Genomic DNA, 17,333 nt, shown 5'->3' with positions numbered 1-17,333 from the left:
ATTTTTCCCCATTTTATATGAGTAAACAAGCTCAAAGATGTTCATTTATTTGCTAGCACGTGACAGAGTCATATATGAACTCAGGTATGACTCCAAAGCATGCAATAGCTTATGTGTCACAGAGGCTATGTCACCAAGCTTTCTCTCATGGCTCCATGTCTCCATGGTCACCTCTGCATTCCTCTAAAATTGGTGATGCAGTTTAGAAAACACCCCAGAACTTCCTTTTCACCCATTTTTTATTTATACATTTATTTTTTCAACAAATAATAAATGATTACTGTATTTGACACTCTTGAATCAAAATGACAAATCATATGACCATGCTTCCTCAGTTTGGTGAGCAAAAGATAGACTTTTTTTTTTTTTTTTTTTGTATAGGAACACATCCTTTATTTTTATTATTTTTTAAATTTGATTTATTTTTTTAAATTTACATCCAAGTTAGCATATAGTGCAACAATGAGTTCAGGAGTAGATTTGTTAATGCCCCTTACCCATTGAGCCCATCCCCCCTCCCTCACCCCCTCCAGTAACCCTCTGTTTGTTCTCCATGTTTAGGAGTCTCTTATGTTTTTGTCCCCCTCCCTGTTTTTATATGATTTTTGCTTCCTTTCCCTTGTGTTCATCTGTTTTGTATCTTAAAGTCCTCATAGGAGTGAAGTCATGTGATATTTGTCTTTCTCTGACTAATTTCGCTTAGCATAATACCCTCTACTTCCATACACGTAGTTGCAAATGGCAAGATTTCATTCTTTTTTTTTTTCTAATTTTTTTTTAACGTTTATTTACTTTTGAGACAGAGACAGCATGAACGGGGGAGGGTCAGAGAGAGGGAGACACAGAATCCGAAGCAGGCTTCAGGCTCTGAGCTGTCAGCACAGAGCCCGACGTGGGGCTCGAACTCACATACTGCGAGATCATGACCTGAGCCGAAGTCAGACGCTTAACCGATTGAGACACGCAGGCACCCCAAGATCTCATTCTTTTTGATTGCCGAGTAATACTCCACTGTATAGATATACCACATCTTGTTTATCCATTCATCCATCGATGGACATTTGGGCTCTTTCCATACTTTGGCTATTGTTAATAGTGCTGCTTTAAAAAGATACAGACTTTTTAAAAATTAGTTAAAAGAGCCTAGGTAAGTGTATGTGATGGCAGAAGATCTTGTGTGCTGTGGGAGCCAGAGAAAAGGAGGAATACATCAAAAAGAGGAAAATCTTAACCAAGGAGACACCAATTTTGCTGGGTTCTGGGGCATGAGTAAGAGTTTGCCAGTATTTTCAACTCCCAGTCCTTGCCTATTCAGCATGTAATTAGATTCCAAATATCTTTCACAAGTTGTGTCTTCTTTATGTAAGTTAAAAATTATGGTTGCAGTGGGTTTCCTTTGGTTATTTAAAGGAGTTGGAGTAAAGATAACTTGTTCTAGAAGGTATTGGAGTTCTTCAGGTAGTAGCAGTTGAGTCAAAAATAGCAGGATATTTCTTTCAGAGAAGGCTGGGGGCTTTCCATTCAAGCCACAGATTTGGGGTTTTTTTTGTTGTCGTGTGTTTTGTTTCTTTGTCTAGAGTTCATTATCAGCAAAGTCTGGTTTCTTCAGTATCAGAGGAGCTGTCTACAGGGTTAGGACTAAGGACTGCATCAAATCAAGACAGGATAAGGAATGTAGTTTCTTGAACAAAGTTGTATTTTGCTTTTTATATTTCTTTTACTCTACTAACCATTTGCTTCATGTCATGTCTTTCGAAGAGGGCACTCTTTCTTTGGGTCACCTGGGAGGGAACTCCAGAAGATGCAGAGATCACGTCTTATCCAAGGCTTTCATGCCTCGCATCGGGCTTTGCACTGTAGGTGCATAATAAGTGTAGGTTGACCAAATGGAAGGTCCCAACCCAAGCTCCCCTCCTTTCAGAGTTTATTTCCATTCTCAGACAAATTTGCCTACTCTGCCACCTGTTGGCAGGAGGAAACATTTTCAGGCTGAGTTCAGTCTAAGCACTCAAACCTCAGCTCAGATGAAGATCATTAACCAAGAAACTGGCATCACCATTACTGGTGTTACAGATCAGAAGAAGGAAATATTGATGGCAAAGAGGAGCTTGGACTCTGGAGGATTAACAGACCAGTTGCTTGTCTATGCATCACATTTATAGTACTACACTGAGCATCTTCACCCTGATTTTTCCTCCAGGAAGTGCTTCAGCTTCTATGAGTCTTAATTTCCTTTTATATCAAAAGGAGACAAGGTTATTTTCACTCCCCAACTCACATTGAGTTTGGAGACAAGTAAGATAAAGTTATGTGCCCAGTGAATTATTTATACCCTTTAATCCTCTTGAATCCTCCCTTCTCAAAAAAAAAAAAAAAAAAAAAAAAGTCCTTAGAAATAGCTCTTACATTCATTTGCCTCATCTTCCAGAGGAGGTAAGACTCTAAGAGAGGAAACACTCCATGATATGTCAGTGAACTTGAAGACACAAATCACAGATCTCTTATGGCTAGAACTGAATAGTAGCTTAAAGTCTTACAACAGAAGAGCTGCAGCCCCTCACATTTTGTATTTTTACTGTGGCTCTTATCACATTCTGGGCCATAGTGTGTGTGTGTGTGTGTGTGTGTGTGTGTGTGTGTGTGTGTGTGTGTGTGTGTGTAACTCCTTATAGAAATATGTCTCATTATCTGAACAGTGCAGTATACAAGTGGGTGCTTTATAAATGTTAAATGGATAAACCGGTGAATGAAAACACTTGACAGATTACTTAGCACAATACATTTACTATATAAATCGGTGAACTGAGGCCCCAGAAATCTCACTAATTTGTTCAGTATAACAGAGTAAGTCAGAATTGGGGCCAGAAGGCACTCTGAAGTCTGACACGATGCCTCTTACATTTTTCTCCATTGTTCCTCGCTTCCAGTGGGCAGTCCAGATGGCCTAAGTCACAAAGTAGATTGGTCTCCTCTGGTCCTCCTGATGTTCTAGAAACTCTTGCTTTCCCCAAAACCCAAATGAATCATTAATGGCTATGTTGGAATGGGGTGGAAGGTGCTGCAAGAGTGGAGGGCTATGGGACTTGCCCTCGTATGACAGTAGATGGGAAAAAAACAAGCACAGGGGAACAGCCAAACTTACAAATGGTGGAAGGCAGGGGGCTTGGTTTGTGCGGGGCCACGCACAGCAAATATGATGACCTATGCTGGACATGACTAGCTTCAGTCTGGATAAATCCCAGCTCTAGTTGAAAATGTGCCGGTGGCTAACTGCAACTTATTTCTACCATAGGAAAGAGAATTCCAGGACTATCTTTTCTCAGTCATAGCCATGTCACCCACGTAAAGAAACAGCTTTATCATATGTATACTGTTAGTTAGCAACATCTCAGGGACTCTGGACTAGCTTTATTTCTGAAAGCAGCCTATCCTAGTGTGCACACAAAGGAAAAACGAATACATTGTGCAGGTGGTGGGGCAAATTACTGTTAACTTAAGGGTCAATTTTGTTACTTTTTCTACATCTCTTTGAGCACAAATTAGAATATTGTTATAAATGGCATTGTGCTAAATAAGTACTCTGTACTCCGTTTAATCATCACGACAGCCCTATGTACTTGATTTGTATTACAGATGAGGAAGCCGAGATTCAGAGAGATCTAAGGATTTGCCTGGGGATGTACAGGTGGGAAGTGGTAGGGACATGCATAGAATCTAAACTAACTGAGCCCTCACCTTAACCAATCGGCTATCAAATCCAGCCTTGAGTTTCTGTCACCTGTATACTTGACTGAGTCTTTCTGCTGGACTGCAAGCTCTTGGAAGCTGATGATCAAATCTTACTGTGTTCCCTCAAAAAGTACTTGTCATAATGCTGCGCAGGAAGGTATCCTAGAGTGGCAGGATGGCCAGACACAGATTTTGCAATTCAATAGATAAGTAAATGGATGATAGGTAGGTAGAGGAAAAGTACACTTACTCGGAGAAGGAGGGATGGATGGAGGAAGAGAATCAGTAAACTAGCAGAGGGAAGAAGAACAGGCATTTCAAATTGAATCCTTGAGTTCTCACATATCAGCCAAGTAATAAGCTAGTAATAAGACATGTCCTTGCAGAGAAATAGCTAACATCTCTCCTGATTTACACTTAAAAGGATTTATTGCTCTACTTTCCTCTGTAAAGCAATGTAAGATCAACAGGATTAGTGGCATTCTATTGTACTCTCTGCAGTGTTTAATGCCATTTCAGGCTGTTAAAAATTTATAGAAACAAATAAGACAGTCCGGTTATCAGCCGAAGCTCTAATCCCCTCAAAATAAAGAATAGCTTCTAGGTTACCACTTCCCTTGCAAATGTAAACTCAAGTGATTGCAGTGTGTAGACTGACGCTAACTTTCCTCTTGAGGCATAACTGGAACAAACCCAGCTGGGCATGTGTGGAAGAGTGACTGGAGACACCCAGGGTGGATCAGTGCGTCCCATTTCTTTTTTTATTAAGGCTGTAAACATAGGACAAGGAGGAGAGGGGTAAGAGTAAGACGATCCTTCCTCTCCAAGGATGAGACAGAATTGGAGATAAGATAAAACTGCCCTATGAACATTAAAGTACAAAATCATCCCATCAGAGTAGGTAGGCAAAATCCCTTGAAGGAGGCACAGTGGCTTCTAGGCCATTAATATTTATTCATGCACCCATTTGTGCATTCACAACATGAAAAACAAAATGTGTCTCTCAGAAGGAAGATGCATTAATAATAGAAGGCTAGAAAACCAAGTGTTTCTAAGATGAATACCCATGGCATCCCACCTAGGGAGCAGGAAATCTGTCCTGAAGACCCTGACCTGTCTGGTCCTAGTGACAGTTTCACTGGCTCAGGGAAAGTGTATCCAGTCACTCCAACATGTGAGTCATTTTATTCTCTCCCCCTTTATCATACATGATAGAATCTAAGACTCAAAGAATGAATTCAACGATTTGCTTTATTGTATATACCACTACAGAAGAAAAAATAAGCCACGATTACACTATGCTATAGCTTTTGAGTTTCTATTACCTGTACCCTTGACCTATCCCTTCTGCTAGTCTACAAGCTCTTATAAATCACTCTGATCATTGAGATCTGTTTGTATATTTTTCTAAAGCAAAGTGCTGGCTTAGGCTTTATTTCATATATCTTCCTATTGCCTACTACCCCTTCCTTTCTCCATGCTGTGCTTTGACCCAGAAGGCCGACCTGGCTGGTCTGCCTCCGCCCAAACCCTGGGCCTCCTCCAGAGTTATGCAGGAGGTCTACAAGGTGCAAACTATTTTTACAATAATACTAAGACATTATTTGTCCTTTCGTAGTGTTGGCATTTGAACCGACGATACAAAAGCAAAGGTGGGCAAAACTGCTTGAGCCTAGCAGGAATTCAGGCAGTGGCACCAAACTGGACTAGTGGTCATTACATTCTCCACTTGCCAACCACTCTCAACTTAAAAAAAAAAGAAAAAAAAAGCTGATTTTATTTAAGAAAGTCCATGATAAAACAGCGAAAACAGTGTTAATTTTATTCAACCTCCGTCTTTGCACCCACATCTTTTTTTCTCAGCATCCATATATAAACTTATTTATATGTTTTTGAGAGAGGGAGAGAGAGAACACAAGCAAGGGAGGGGCAGAGAGAGAGAGGGAGACACAGAATCTGAAGCAGCCTCTAGGTTCTGAGCTGACAGCACAGAGCCTGACGCAGGGCTCGAACCCATGAACCAGGAGGTCACGACCTGAGCCGAAGTCGGACGCTTAACCGACTGAGCTGCCCAGGCGCCCCTGCATCTACATCCTTTTAGCATTGCCTGGAATGAAATGGGAATGTGTGTTCCCTTCTGCACATCAAGGTGTAATGGCTGTCTCTAGAAGAAGCACGCACAACCCTGATTCTTCCGAATCACTTTTTGCCTAAGAGTCCCGCCACTGGTGTTTTTCTTCTCCATCCGTTGTGCCATCAAGGTCATGGTAAGTTCACATTTCTTAAAAGAATTATCCACATTTGTCTCCAGATTTCCTCCCATTTTGTGAGCTTTAATGCTGGCACTTTTGATTTTACTCATATGCGCGTTTTACCAAGCCACACCTCACTTGCTGCCTGGCCAAGGTGATTGTCGAACACCATTGTCTAATCTATATCATAATTCTGGAGATATTACAACGTGATAACATATGTGTCTTAGAATGAATGAAATAGGATAGCTTAATTCCATGCTCAGCAAGTAACTTTCTAATTATTTGGCTCCAGATGACACTTCATCCGCTCCCAAATCCTTCCATTATTGTAACATTGTTTCATTCGGTTCCCAGGTGCTTAGAAATCCAGATCAACAGGTCAAATTATAAGGAATTTTGACATTCCCAGCTCTAGGGAAAGAGGGGAATTACTGCAAGTCCATAGCCCGGTCACCAGCTTGCACTTGGCATGTTCAACTTTCGGTCTAGGGCTTTCTCACTCCTGGAGAAGATAGGACCCCTCTTCTGGGAGCTCTGAGGATGCCTGGCCCCTGCTGGGGAGACCCCGTGGGTCTCCTGTCCCGGGCTCAGCCCCAGGCCCCTAAATGGTTTGTTCAACCCTCAGGCATCCATACACAGGGAGTCCCTGGTCTTTCTCCATCCCACACACCCTAGTCCTGGGAAAGATTGCACAACAAGATGCTGTCTTGGCATTTTTCTCCGTTTTTGCCTAACCTTTACTTCTGATTCTCTCTGCTTTTTTTTTTTTTTTTCTTTTGATTAAAACAAATATGCCATTCTGGATAGCCAGTACCACTGCTCTTAATTAAATGTATGCTGTTTACCTCAGGCCTTCTCTTCATAATCAGTCTGCATTGCTGCTTTCCAGCATCAGCCACCTTGTCTCCAGTTCCCTCTAAATCTAAGATGCAGAATCCTTGTTTTCCAATTCTTATCAGTACATTTCTGGGCCATCCTAAAGCCGTCATCCGCGAGGCCCTGTGTCCCACTGACACACATTAACTCATTTTTCGCGTAGTGAAGAAAGGGGTGGTCTTATAATCCAACACAAGGCAGCATTGTTTTTAACATTTATTCAGTGCTTACCTGGCACCGGGAATTATTATGCTAAGAACTATGCATGATTTCATCATATAACTCAAAAAACAAAACAAAACAGTAATAAACATTGAGGTTTAGAGAGGCTGATAATTCACCCAAAGTCACATAACTAATAGATCCAGCAGCCAGGACTGAGTCCGTTTCTGGCCACAGAGCCTAAACTCTAGGCTTTTGTACCTTATTTACGGAATACCTACTTTGGGCAAACCACTGTTCTAAGCACCCCGAGGAAGGTAGGAAAGCCGGGAAGATGTGGTCCCTCCTCTCAAGTCACTTAGGTTCCAGCAGGGGACAACAGCCATGTGTATCGTATGACTAGTACTGGGTGGAATGCGATCTGCACTCTGAAATCCAAACCAAACACTGCCAGAACACAGAGGAGGACTCCAGCCGAGGAGCTGGAATGAGGCTTCAAGGAGGATCTGGCATCTGAACTGCACTTGAGTGATGGGCAGCTTATAATGAGAAAACTGTTAAAAGGAGCAGAAAGGAGGCCGAATGCCTAAGGGTCTAGGGGGGAGAAGAAAGGGAAGCTGAGAAAGAGTTATTTATGACCGCCTGTCACTGTTTGTGATTTTGCCTCTTAGATTCATGGTCGGTCCAGAGTCAGAACTCAGGCAGGCCGCCCCCCCCCCCCCCCCCCCCCAGACGGCAGCCCGTCGGCTCGGTCTGCTGGCTGTTCTCCAACCAGCTGCAGCTCTGTCCCATTGCCAGGGCCTGTCAGCCAATTCTTAAAAGGTTTCTTGTCTCCCCACTTGCAATCCCCTTGACTTCAGCTCACGCTCTGGCTGTCATTTCAGACTTCACACTTGCCCAGTCTGAACAAGGTGGACCGCGCTCTCACCTATGGAGTTATCACCATGGATTGTCAGAACCAGGGGCCCTTTTCAGGGTCATTGGGATCAGGAGTTAAGAAAAGAAAAAGGGAAAAAAACAAAAACACCCCCCTGGCAGCCTATAGACAAATTTGACCCCCCTGCTCAGCTGACACAGAGTATTTAAAAGATTGGCATGCCTCAGGTGGGGCAGGGGCTCTCCATTCCCCAAAGTACCCAGCCCTGCCTTTGTCTTCTCCCCAACACTTCACACACTGACTTCCTCACAGAATTCCTTGGACCCCTGGGTATGGAGTTCCGATTCTGAACGACTCAACACCTGACTTTGAAAATAAGAGAATCAGTGCCCAAAAGCCTTGATCAAGATAATACATCTACTTAATACCAAAGCTGACTGTTAAAACCCAGAATTATCTCTCATTCCAATGATTTTCCCAGCTAAATCATATCGGTCAACCTTGTAAGTGAAGCAGGAGCTTATAGGATTAGCAGAGAAATCTTAACACAATATTCAAATGGCTGTAGATCTTTTCTTTTCAAAGTTTATTTATTTTGAGAGAGTGTGTGTGTGTGAGTGAGAACTGGAGAGCTGTCGAGAGAGACAGAGAATCCCAAGCAGGCTCCACATTTGCCAGGGCAGAGCCCGACACCGGGCTTGAACTCACCAACCATGAGATCCTTCTCTGAGCCAAAATCAAGAGTTGGATGCTTAACCGACTGAACGGCCCTCAAATGGCCACAGATCTTATGCAAGGAACGAAGAAAACGTAACTCTGTCTTCTTGCTTATGCAGATTTGCCACTCTGTTGACAGTCAGCCATTTTCTTTTGTTTACTGATACCCAGCTATATTCCAGAAAACACTTACATTACCTTTCAAAGATCTATGAGGCACATCAGGACAAGCAATAGGGGTACATGATGGAAAGGAAGAAAAGGGATCCCCTCATAAGGAAATAAGGCTGACATAAAATACCTATCGTGAAGCACTGTTTGCCAGCCATAGGGAAGTGGCACGTGTGCCTCCCGATTTTCCAACAGTTGATGCTCTCTCCGTCAGATAACTCTGCTTCCCCAAGACCAAATCAAAATATCCGCCAAGAAGAAAAACAATGGCTTTTCATAAATAAAGCCAAGTTTCACCAAAGAGATCGGGCATTGTGTGATGTCGTGAACCAGGCCCTTACTCCTGTCCAATAGATTTTTTGATCTCCATCTGGTGATTACACAGCCTGATTAGCTTACGTTACCCCGTAACTCCTAACTCATGCACAACAGAGCCCTGGGGTAACTTGAAGTTTTTGCAAGGGTTCCCAAAGTAGTGCCCATACATTTATTCCATAAACAGGTGTCTCGCTCAGCAACGCATGAAAAATGTTCAAATGTTGATAGATGCTATTGTGATTATAAAATGCATTTAATTTCAATTGGGCCCAGGATTTAGGAAGTCTTATTTTCTCATTCTCTTTTTTACAATAGACGTTCAAAGTACAATTATTGTCATAGTGTGACAGTAGGCAGAGGGCTCCACATGACTTTGTGATGTGGGAAGGAAGTTCACTTTCAAAGACAGAACCAATACAATATAGTTGTTTGCAGCCATCATCCATCTGACGGGCTGGTGCTGGTGTTGTGCCAGTTGTCAAGTATCGACATTCTTGATTTTAATAAATACTAACTTTTATTACCTGCCTTGTTAAGAGAAATTGGGAAGCAATTATCTGGAGGACTTAATAGATTCTCTATCCTACAAGCTCCTCTCTGTAAGTATTTTCTCTCAACTAAGAGTTTGAATAGAGCACCAGAGAATTCAGGTTTGTGATTCTTGACAATTACCTGGCTTCAGGCACTTTCTTCTTGCTCCTTAAATTGGAAACGCTACCTTTCAACTTGCAGCTGAGCAAGTGGGATCAGTTGACATCTTTGGAGAAATTTGAGAAGCCCAACGTGGGTATACACATCACCTCCATTCTGAGAGGGGATTTGGGCATTATGTGGGCACAAAGCTGAGTGTTAGTTCGTCCATCTTTCTACCTGTGTCTCTCTCTGTTAACACCACAGGCTAAAAGGCAGTCCATCCTGCCTTTTAAAAATATCACTCATGGAATGCCTAATTTTGAGGCATGTCATTTCCTGCTCTTTCCTTCAATGCGGAATATGTGCCAGGGGGACAGAATGAGGTGACCTGCCATGTGAAATTACTAAATATGAGCTAATTAAAAATTAGTTGCTCTCTGCAAACTGGTTTTCATTTTGGTGCACCCAATCTGTAATCTTCCTCTTTTGTAATAATTAGATGGCGTGTCAAGTTGTCGGCTAGGATCTCTCCTAGATCACGAAATTGAAAAACAGCAGCCTTAGATATTTAGAAAATGTTCATCCCAGTGTGTTATCAGATGATAAGAAACTAATTAAAATGAAGGGAAGTCAGACATAGCCAGGTTTTATCTCACTAGAAAAGCTTGCCTGTTTGATAAAGGGCACCCTTATTCACTTTGAGTCTTGTGGAATATTATATTTCAGATTCTATCCAAGCATCAGTAGTTGAGTGTTGGGGGAGAGAAAAAAGAAGGCTTTTTTCAATTGATTTAACCAGCTTTTTGTTCACAAACTTAAAACTGATGGAAGGTCAATAAAAATGACAGATAGTTCTATATTATTCCTGATAGATTTCTGCATAAAATGAATATATCTCTATAGAATAGTAAGAGTTAACCCCACTTCCTCCTTATCTACACCATTAGCTTGAGAAACTAGACTTACAGTTTCAAGAAATAAACTGGCCAAACTTAAGGTCTAACCAAATTGTGCTGTACCTATAATTTGCTAAAGGCAATTAAATCAGCAAGAAACATGGCCCACAATTCAGCATGTGTTCTGAACTTAGGCTGGTGCCGGCAGTATTTCCTAGGTGCTCTGTTTAGTTTCAGATTCATGATCACAAGTACTGAGGAAAAACAGTGAGTCACAGGTCAAGCAACTTGCTCTAAGTGGACCTGAGAACTTCAAGGCACAACTTCCATCTTCTGACATGTAGTCAATGGCTACATTTCCAAGCAATGCTGTCCTTTCTATGCCTTCCCTCCCTTGCTTTATCAAAAATACAGCATTACTGCAATGAGCTACTTCATACCATTAGGATGGCTAGTATCAAAAAGCAAAACAAAACTGAAAATAATAAGTGTTGGCAAGGATGCAGGAACGTTGGAATCCTTACGCATTTACATTCCTGATAGGAATGTAAAATGGTGCACTCCGTGTGGAAAACAGTTTCTTGGTCCCTCAAAAAGTTAAACATAGAATTACCATATGGCCCAGAAACTTTACTTTGGGATGTATAACCACAAGAATTGAAAGCAGAGACTTGAAAGATACTTGTACACCGATGTTCATAGTAGCACTATTCACAACAGCCAAAAGGAAACAACCCAACTGCCCATCAGCAGCTGAATGGATAAACACACTGCAGCATATCCATACAATGGAATATCATTTGGCCAGAAAAAGGAATGAAATTCTCATACCCGATATAACACGGATGGACCTTGAAAATAGGCTGAGCGACAGAAGCCAGGCACAAAAAGAGAAATAGTGATGATTCCATTTATATGCAGTAGTTAGAATAGGCAAATTCATAGACACAGAAAATAGAATAGAAGGTACTGGGAGTAAGGAGGAGGAGGGAATCCAGAGTTATTATTGAATAGGTACTGAGTATCTATTTGGGGATGAGGAAAAGCTCTGGAAACGGACAGTGGCATAGTTACATAATTTGCTGAATGTGCCTAATGCCGCTGAGCTGCACACTTAAAAATGACTAAAATTGTTAATTTTATGTATATTTTACCACAATTTACAAAACTATACAGTACTAGAAGTCACCAGGCCCGCTCCAGACTCTCCCTGCCCCTCATACAAACCATGATTCTATTAGCATTTGCTGTGTCCAATCTTAGGGCCACTGAAAGCACTCCCAGAATCCCTGGAACTCCCTGTCCTGGGCAATCCTGGCAAATCCCCTATGGGAAAAAGCATGTGCCTGGCAGGAAACTCCATGACGGCTCCCAAGTGATGGTTTCAGAAGGCCACTGGGCTCCTGGGTGCCACAGTTGTAGACCAGTTATTTTGAATCAATGGCTTAGATTGTGTATTGGCAAGAATTGTGCAAGTATTCAAATTCAATGGCCTTAATTAGGTCATAAGAGAATTAGGTTATGAGTATGTACCTGATGGAATAAGTTAAATCTTTAAAGCACTTCAATGCTACTTGCTGACAAGAATGGAAATTTGAAATAGTTGGAACTCCCAAACTTCCCACCCCCTAACTCTGGAAAAATTTGACTTAAGGAAAAAGTTGTCTATCAATAAATGAGAGCCTCCGTCGAGAAGCTACATTGGCCTAAGCAAAATAGGCCTTCAATCATACCTAAAAGGACAGGTAATGTGTGCCTGGATCTAAAGGAATATTCTTTGCTATTATCCAACCCTGTAGCAGTTAGAGATCAGCCCCACCCTTCAGACCAGTGACTGCTCCATCACATCCCCGCCACAGATAAAACAGTGAAATCCTCTCTGATTTCCCCATTTCTCCTGCTCATCTTAGGGGTAAGAGGCAACATCAGGGTTCAGGAACGATAACAAAGTACACAAAAGTGCAATGGAATTACTGGAATTACTGTGGTGTTTCCCTTTGCCACAACAAAGGAAGTGTTCTTTTTCGTTGTTTGAAATGTTTATTTTTATTTTTATTTTTATTTTTGATAGACAGAGCTTGAGCAGGGAAGGAGCAGAGAGAGAGGGAGACACAGAATCCAAAGCAGGCTCAGTCTCTGTGCTGTCAGCACAGAGCCCGATGCGGGGTCGAACTTACGACCGTGAGATCATGACCTGAGCCGAAGTCCGATACTTAACCAACAGGGCCACCCAGGTGCCCCAAGTCACCAGGTTCTTATTTACCTAATTTCTTACTATAAAACATCCTTTGTGGGGTGCCTGGGTGGCCCAGTTGGTTCAGCATCCAACTTCAGCTCAGGTCATGATCTCACGGCTTGTGAGTTGGAGCCCTGCGTTGGGCCCTGTGCTGACAGCTCAGAGCCTAAAGCCTGCTTCGGATTCTGTGTCTCCCTTATCTCTCTGCCCAGTCCTTGCTTTTGCTCTCTTTCTCAAACAAAAATAAACTTTTAAAGTAAGTTTGTAGTTAAAAAAAAAAAGAAGAAGAAGAACCATCTACTGACCCTCTCCAAGGTACATAAACATCCCAGTGCGTATTAAAGTGTTTACCACCCAAGTGATATCCATGTGTCTTCCTCTTTTGCCCACAGTGGCAGTGAAGCAGGAAAAACTCCCCACCACATGTCCTGCTCTGAGGAGTTCTCAGTTGGTGTCCTAGCTTCTCTCAATGGGTTAAAAAAAAAAAAATCTGTAATCAATCATAATTCCTGTCCTGGAGTAAAATGACCCCAAATCAACAGTTCTTAGAACCAAAAGGACCCCTTAGCCTATGTAGTCTCAGTCTCTCGTTTTACAAATGAAGAATCTGAGGCAAGGAAAACTGAAAAGACCTGTCTGGGGTCACACTTTTCATTAGTGGTAAATAAAGGACTGACCCTGAGAAGTCTCTGCCCCTTGTTTCCTGGACTTTTCTCAAGAATGTTCTTCTGCTCTGGATGTAATAGAAGCGCCCAGCCTTCTGAAAGCAATCATGGATTGGGTAGGTTTATTTCATTTGGACGATGACTCCAATAGAGGGAAAATGTGTTTTTCTCTCTTAGAGCTGTTTACTCTGAGTCATTGCTCAGGACAGTGGCCTCTGTTTGAATGATTCATGTCATGACAGCCATTACAGACTTGAAACTCTTAAAATGTCATTGGGCCCATGATGTATTGGATTCCACTTAAAACAGGGAAAATGCAAATTGTTCAGAAATGGTATTTTTCTACCCCTTTGTGGCTGGGATTTGATAAATAGTACCATAAGAAATTGCAAATGGCACCTTCCAGTTCTTTAATATCAAAATTTGACTAGTGATACGGATTTGACTTTCTAGTTTGTTTTGTAAATCCAGTAAAAGATGGCCACAATTGACTTTGTGGCCTAGGCTTCACCAGTTTACCAACGCTCAATGATTTGTCTGCGATCCCAACAGACAAGTCTTCTCAGCAGAGTCTCAGATGTTACAAAGAAGCAAAAGACTGGATTTAAGTCCATGCCTTACCTTCACCACCTCTGTAGCCTGAGAAAAACCACCAGCTTTTCTGTGCCTTGGTTTTCTCACCTCTGAATTTTTGATACCAATTCCAATCCTGGTCTACTTCATAAGGGATATTGTGGAGACCAGCTGAGATTGGCACATTCAAAAATGCCTTTAAATGAGTACTGTACACGTTAAAGAAAACAGACCTCTTAATTACTTCCCTGCCACGAGAAAGCTTGAGAAAATTATTCAGGCAGGTCATAAAGAACTCAAGCAATTTGGTAGGGTAGTTTCCTTGGGTGGAGAACCAAAAAGAAGTGTAATGTTTTCAGTAATTAAATCATCACGTATAAGCATTTAGGGAAGCCGGATGTGGACTGAGGTTGGAGTTCAGGGACAGAAAAGCAGCAGAGGACCAGAGGCAAGTGACAGGAACAATAGTGTAGAGCTTGAGTAGTAAGATTACTCTAAGTAAAGGTCAGCCAAAGGAGAGAAAATGGAAACATATTTAAGATCAATTAATGAAGTAATAGGAAAGCTGGGAGAATCAGGATAGACAAATAGATGGATGCCTTCACCTGCAGACTCCCTTTCCTTGGTACTTCTTAGTCTTTAAACCTACGTTAGTAATTCGATTAATAAATATTTATTAAGAAGAACCAGTTGCATGCTGAGTGCTGTTGTAGGAAAATTAATGAATAAGTCATGAAGTCTCTGACCTCACAGAACTTACAGTTTAGTAGTGGCGGGGTGGGGGGGGGGGAGGAGAAAAGAATGAGCAATAAACAAATAACTAGGAATTTTCTGAAGAGGTAATTTCGGAGAGCCACCAGTACTGTAAAACACAAAATAGGGCAACAAGGTAGAAAATGGCAGGTAGCAGAAAGGGCATTAAATTAGCTATGTGGTTAAAGGAGGATTCTCTGAGGAGATGACATTGACTTCACAATTCTGTCAGTTGCAAGTGGTAAAAATCAGTATCAAACTACATGAAGCAGAACAGAGATTTTATTGACCCAAGAAGGGAGATAGGATACTGGAGTAGTCTCAGGATTGAGTGAGCAATGACAGGGCCCGGGACCTTGGGGCCTCAGAGATGGGGAATCAAACCCAGAGAACATCCGAGCACATTCAAGGTACCTTCTCCTCTGGCATTAAATTCAAAAATGCCCACCTATCAAAATGCCAGTATCTCATGTACAACAGAAAACACAGCCACCCTTCCCAAAGGGACAACCCAAATCACATCATCTGCTATATTGAATTCCAAGTCTTCTCATATTCTTGCCAAATAGTAAATTTAACCACCCCAACAGAGCCAATATAAAATTATGAAGGAGTACATAATGTCTGCAATAAAAACTCCTATTTTGGAAAGCACAGAAAGGAGAAGCAACGTCAGCTGTCTCTGGTCCACAGCATATACAGCATATTTCTGAACCAGAAGATTAAGGCCTCACCTCCCTGGCCACATAGGAAGTCCTTGGATGAGTTTCTCTACTTGCCCCTGGATACTGGCCAGAAGAGTTGACCATAACCATTGGTGTCCTTGGATAAGCCTGAGACAGAATTAGGACTTGATGCTTCTTTTAGGAGTTGCAATGATTTATCCACTTCCCATTGGTACAATTACAGTGTGGTCGTGACCCTTAAATCTGGCCTCAGGTAACAATTTCTATATTTATCAGGACTCTGACTTTTAAAGTCCATTTAAACTTGGAAACTAAGGATGTGGCAACCTTTTCCCCTGATTTCAGCTGACTTTCCCTATGTTCCTAAAAATAAATGCACTTTAATCACTGCATTAGCCAGATCCTGTTCAGTTGTGAGTTTGATTCCTTTTATTACATCGACTTAAAGAAAAGGTATTTATTGGCCTCTGAACTAGAATATATTCTGGGGAAGGGCATGAGAACAAAACAGAGGTACAAGAATCAGGATCTTAAGACCCTATCTGACTTTTTACTTGGCTTTCTGATTGGCTTCATCCATAGACTCTCTGTAAGATAGTAGACAAAGTGGCTGTCAGGAGTCACATATCCAAATCTCTCAATACAATAACCCTATCAGAAAAGAAATGCTTTCTTCCAATTTCATTCCTGGCGAAGAGCCATGATTGGCCAGGCCTGGGTCCTATTCCCACCCCTCTGGTGGTTATGCAGGGAGTACAGGAGAGAAGAAACAGAATCGGTTAGCAGAAGAAAGACTGAGACAAATTTTGTTGGACAAATACTTTAGCCACCAGAAGTTCACAAAAGTCATCAATTAATTAGAAACAATTATACAGTAGAAAAGAGATTGTGTGTTCCGCAGTTAAAAACAGACATTGCTGGGTGAAGGGCATTGAGGAGGGCACCTGTTGGGATGAGCTCTGGGTGTTGTATGGAAACCAATTTGACAATAAATTTCATATTAAAAAAATAGACATTGCTACAAAGATAGGTGAGTCCTTTTGTACTTCAGCTAGAGACTAAGGATGAAAGCAATGCCCGGACCCCCATCAAAATTTCATTCATTCCTTCATTTTTCAACAAACATTTACCAAGTTGCTATCCACTCCCAAGCATTGAAATTAGGTGCTGTGCATCACTAAACAGCAAAGACATGGTCTCCACCTTCATAGACAGGGAGTCCTACAACAAAACAAGTAATCCCATTAAGTGAAGTAAGTGGCACCATAAGTAATATACCTGATTCTGTGAGAGAACACTGCGGGGGTGCCTAGCCTATTCCAGGCATGAGGATAGAGGAGAGGTGTTCAGGGAAGATGTCTTGGGAGAAGTCACACTTACGCTGACACCTGTAGGGTGAGTACAGGATAGCCAAGTCTGAGGGGCAGAGTGATGTCCAACTAAAACATGCAAATGGCCAATGTCAATGAGATCATGGCACTTGTGGAAAAATCAAAGAGTTAAAGATAGCTGCCATCCTATTTCTGCTCAATGGCATGATTTTCACTTATTCTCCTCTGAGAAGGAGCAAAAACACTCTAGCATATCTATTTGCACTTGTCTCTACTGCTTTTCCTCCAGGCCCCGTTTCATTATCCCTAAAGGCAGAAGTGCATAAAGGGGGAAATGTGGCAGTTAAGGAGTCAGTGGAAGTAACCAAACAGGTTTCCTTTCCATTCTCCTCCGACCCATCAAGTCAGGTACTATCCTATCTAAGAGTCACTGCTCCTACAGTCCCGTGAAATGG

This window comes from Puma concolor, chromosome D2 (genome assembly GCF_028749965.1).
Source record: "Puma concolor isolate L17-30 chromosome D2, mPumCon1.1.hap2, whole genome shotgun sequence".
NCBI lineage: Eukaryota > Metazoa > Chordata > Mammalia > Carnivora > Felidae > Puma > Puma concolor.
This window is presented reverse-complemented; position numbering follows the sequence as displayed.